Source organism: Periplaneta americana, chromosome 11 (genome assembly GCF_040183065.1).
Source record: "Periplaneta americana isolate PAMFEO1 chromosome 11, P.americana_PAMFEO1_priV1, whole genome shotgun sequence".
In the NCBI taxonomy this organism is placed as follows: Eukaryota; Metazoa; Arthropoda; class Insecta; order Blattodea; family Blattidae; genus Periplaneta; species Periplaneta americana.
The window spans coordinates 23,006,272-23,011,243 of NC_091127.1; the positions used below are offsets into that span (position 1 = coordinate 23,006,272).

The 4,972-nt window shown below is 37.0% G+C and overlaps 2 non-coding genes across 2 annotated transcripts; both read right to left on the bottom strand.

Moving 5' to 3' along the window:
* Nucleotides 1-3,630: 3,630 nt before the first annotated feature.
* On the bottom strand, nucleotides 3,631-3,702 carry TRNAS-GGA (transfer RNA serine (anticodon GGA)). The gene has a single exon. It is a non-coding gene; the product is annotated as a tRNA-Ser (tRNA).
* A 311-nt stretch (nucleotides 3,703-4,013) lies between these two features.
* On the bottom strand, nucleotides 4,014-4,085 carry TRNAS-GGA (transfer RNA serine (anticodon GGA)). Its single transcript has one exon. It is a non-coding gene; the product is annotated as a tRNA-Ser (tRNA).
* Between the last annotated feature and the right edge of the window lie 887 nt (nucleotides 4,086-4,972).

The following is a 4,972-nucleotide window of genomic DNA, read 5'->3' on the forward strand; positions in this document are numbered from 1 at the left end:
AATCCATTTTAATATTATCCTCCCATCTACGTCTCGGCCTCCCTAAAGGTCTTTTTCCCTCCGGTCTCCCAACTAACACTCTATATGCATTTCTGGATTCGCCCATACGTGCTACATGCCCTGCCCATCTCAAACGTCTGGATTTCAAGTTCCTAATTATGTCAGGTGAAGAATACAATGCGTGCAGTTCTGTGTTGTGTAACTTTCTCCATTCTCCTGTAACTTCATCCCGCTTAGCCCCAAATATTTTCCTAAGCACCTTATTCTCAAACACCCTTAACCTATGTTCCTCTCTCAGAGTGAGAGTCCAAGTTTCACAGCCATACAGAAGAACCGGTAATATAACTGTTTTATAAATTCTAACTTTCAGATTTTTGGACAGCAGACTGGATGATAAGAGCTTCTCAACCGAATAATAACACGCATTTCCCATATTTATTCTGCGTTTAATTTCCTCCCGAGTGTCATTTATATTTGTTACTGTTGCTCCAAGATATTTGAATTTTTCCACCTCTTCGAAGGATAAATCTCCAATATTTATATTTCCATTTCGTACAATATTCCCGTCACGAGACATAATCATATACTTTGTCTTTTCGGGATTTACTTCCAAACCGATCGCTTTACTTGCTTCAAGTAAAATTTCCGTGTTTTCCCTAACCGTTTGTGTATTTTCTCCTAACATATTCACGTCATCTGCAAAGACAAGAAGCTGATGTAGCCCGTTCAATTCCAAACCCTGCCTGTTATCCTGAACTTTCCAAATGGCATATTCTAAAGCGAAGTTAAAAAGTAAAGGTGATAGTGCATCTCCCTGCTTTAGCCCGCAGTGAATTGGAAAAGCATCAGATAGAAACTGACCTATACGGACTCTGCTGTATGTTTCACTGAGACACATTTTAATTAATCGAAGTAGTTTCTTGGGAATACCAAATTCAATAAGAATATCATATAATACTTCCCTCTTAACCGAGTCATAAGCCTTTTTGAAATCTATGAATAACTGATGTACTGTACCCTTATACTCCCATTTTTTCTCCATTATCTGCCGAATACAAAAAATCTGATCAATAGTCGATCTATTACGCCGAAAACCGCACTGATGATCCCCAATAATTTCATCTACGTACGGAGTTAATCTCCTCAAAAGAATATTGGACAAAATTTTGTACGACGTCAACAAAAGTGATATTCCTCGAAAGTTACTACAGTTGGTTTTGTCCCCCTTTTTAAAAATAGGTACAATTATGGACTCCTTCCATTGTTCTGGTACATATTCCACCTCTATCCCAGAAATTTTGATTAGTCATCGATGTATTTAAACAACGATCCCCTGGCTCCCCTAGTTACTTAAAAATGACATCCAATTTAAATTAAAGAACTGCAATGTATTACTTAAGTCAATAAACATTCGTCTTAGATATTATTTCCTTCAGGCCTATAAAGCTAGTCACAAGTTGGAAAACAGAAGTTGTTTATATTTAATAGATTTAATCCCCTGAAAGATCGACGATCACATGTCGGTATCATAGACATGGGGTTTTCAAAACGTGAAATGCGATCAGTTTCTTAACGAATCTGTATTCATCCTCGCAACTTAGCTGCTCTAGAATTCCATACTACTTATCTAGGATCTTTCACCCCAAGAATATTTGTTGTTAATAATTAGCATATTTTATAGCTTATTTCATTCGTAATTGGTATACACAGTACAACGAAATTAAAAGCTTTTATGCTCGACCATGCCGAAATGTAGTAATTATACACCTGGTAGCAGCCCTTTAATGGACCTCATTAAAGTACACCTATTCATTAAAGTTCAGGTGTTCCACCAATCAGAAAACACCATTGTAGCAATATGAAAGCGCAAGTATCGATTATTCTCGTATCTGCAATCGAAAGACAACTAGTTCTGTTACTATAATAATTAGAGTTAATTGCAAATAATATTCAAATAAATTGAATTTGTCATCTCGTTTTTCAATGTCTAATTCAATTTCAAGGTTATATCAAGGTTAATGTTTATTTTACTCTCTAGATTATACCAAGGTCAATGTCGACATTTGTTTCTCGGAAAAAATCAATACTTTCGCGTCTGCGCACATCTCACAATTTACGAGGTATTGCACAAGGTCAGTTCCGCTCCTCAGTCAGATATGAATAATTTAAAGTTAGAAATATGGTCGAGCATAAAAAGTCGTATGAAACTTGACTACAATGGTAATTAAGACGCTCGTATGAAAATTATTAAAAATCGCTTGCGCTCGTTTCATAAACATACTCGCGTCTTAATTAGTACCATTATAGGCTCGTTGTATAATGTACTATTATTGCATCTAGATTTACTCACTATGTTTAAGCAACGAATGAATGAATGAATTAATTAATTAATTAATTGTATCCTGTTTTTATCTTTTCAATTATCAGAGAACACATTCACGTTCCTTGAAATAAAGCATAAAAAGGAAACTGTTATTGCATCAAGTGTTAATTATTATTATGTCTAGGAAATTAATTAATTTAGTCTCATCACCTTTTGCAGCAGAAAGAACATGAAGCTAGTTTGACAAATAGAAATAATTAGCCTACTCATGAAACTACAACATTTTACCCATAACCTACATGGGAGTTTATGCTATATTTGTTTCACTTGTTTATTTTTGGAAAAGTAGATATTCACTTTGCTCACAGCAAAACACTACCACTGTAAAATAATTCTAACTAGAAAATAAAGACGTGGTTTATAGCTGGGTTCATCCATGAACCCAAGCAATAAACACGAAAAAAAAAAAAAAAAAATTCACGTATGAGCGAATCCAGAAATGCATACAGAGTGTTTGTTGAGCGGTCGAAGGGAAAAAGACCTTTGAAGAGGCCAAGACGTAGATGGGAGGATAATATTAAAATGGATTTGAGGGAAGTTAGATATGTTGATAGAGACTGGATTAATCTTGCAAAAGATAGGGACCGATGGCGGGCTTGTGTGAGGGCGGCAATGAACCTGCGGTTGTTTCTTAAAAACCATTTGTAAGTAAATACATAATTACGAAAAAATTTTAATTGTAAAGGAAACTAAAATAACCAAGGATAACAACATATCTAGGTTACTAGAACGTTTCGGATTATATGGATGTAAATATTAACAATAAAAAATGGTGTGGGGTCAGAAAAGACCCCAAGTACTGTCTTTCTCCGATGAGTTTAGCGCTGGGACCTGTGGTATTCTTGCCATCAGTGGGGGGGGGGGGTGTTGCAGGTAGATTCTTTTGTTGCTACAGCCAAGCCGAGCCGAGCGGAGTGGGAAGTATTAATCGTCCAAAAATACGCAGTCTTCAGTTTGTAGTAGTGTGTGAATATTTCATATACATATTGTTTAACTAGGCCTATATGGTTTTGTTATTAATATATTAAATATATTGTTGCAATATTTACTCAAACAACTCCCTGATGTTACTGTAGCTATGTTAATATTATATGAATTACTCATGTTAAATATTTCACCGCTACAAGTCACATGCTGTGGAAAAGTTTTTAGTTTTATTCTATTGGAATTTTAGAATATGTGTGATTGGTATCGTGAAAAACAGATTCCTATAATGATGAGAGAGAGATGGAACGGAGAAAAATTCTCTCCGGCGCCGGGATTTGAACCCGGGTTTTCAGCTCTCCGTGCTGATGCTTTAACCACTAAGCCACGCCGGATACAATCCCGACACCGTTGAGAATCGTCTCAGATTAAGCTCCATCTCTTGGGTTCCCTCTAGTGGCCGCCCTCTGCACTACGTCATAGATGTCTATGCACGCAGGACCGAAGTCCATACATGTGTAGAGATGCACTCAGATGAGTGACTGGTTGGCCGGGGTCCGACGGTATGGGCGCCGTCTTTAAATCACAAAGTGATTTATTACGCATATCATATTTATTTTTGATGTACCGAAGTACATATGATATTTCCATGCAGATATTCTCCTTTCTCAGATGATGAGAGAGAGATGGAACGGAGAAAAATTCTCTCCGGCGCCGGGATTTGAACCCGGGTTTTCAGCTCTCCGTGCTGATGCTTTAACCACTAAGCCACGCCGGATACAATCCCGACACCGTTGAGAATCGTCTCAGATTAAGCTCCATCTCTTGGGTTCCCTCTAGTGGCCGCCCTCTGCACTACGTCATAGATGTCTATGCACGCAGGACCGAAGTCCATACATGTGTAGAGATGCACTCAGATGAGTGACTGGTTGGCCGGGTTCAAATCCCGGCGCCGGAGAGAATTTTTCTCCGTTCCATCTCTCTCTCATCATCTGAGAAAGCAGAATATCTGCATGGAAATATCATATGTACTTCGGTACATCAAAAATAAATAGATTCCTATAATGTCATCCGAAAATCATTTGTTGGTGATATCTTAAAATACAAATCAAGTAATTTTACTTCTCAAGTGAGTTCAGCAGTACAGTATATTTAAATTGACTACTTTACAAATTTAATTCAATTCTATTTACCACTAAATTTTATAGTATGATTCTTCTTTTCATTTATATTACTGTAGTTTTATTATGATTTTTCTTTTTATTTATTTTATTGTATTTGTATTTCTGGTGGTGTGATGGCCTTAACTTCACCAGAGTAAATAAATAAATAAATAAATAAATAAAATTTTCTACAATACTTTCCTTCTCTGAACACTTAAGTACGAATGGTTGTATCTCTATCTCGCCAAAAATACGTTAGAAAACTAATAGGCATACTGCTCTCATAAATTGGGCGAATGTTTTCAGCATGATTGTACTTCCTTCCAGACTGCCGCTGTCACTGTCCCCTCCCGCTCCAGTACCGCGCTACACTATTTGGAACCGCATTCCTCTCAGCACTAAACTCCTCAGAGGATGACAGTAGGCTAAGTGTCGAAGGTCAATTGAGCACATTCATGTCATAGGTTAAGTTGATGAGCACAAGATAAGTCAAAGGAATTCC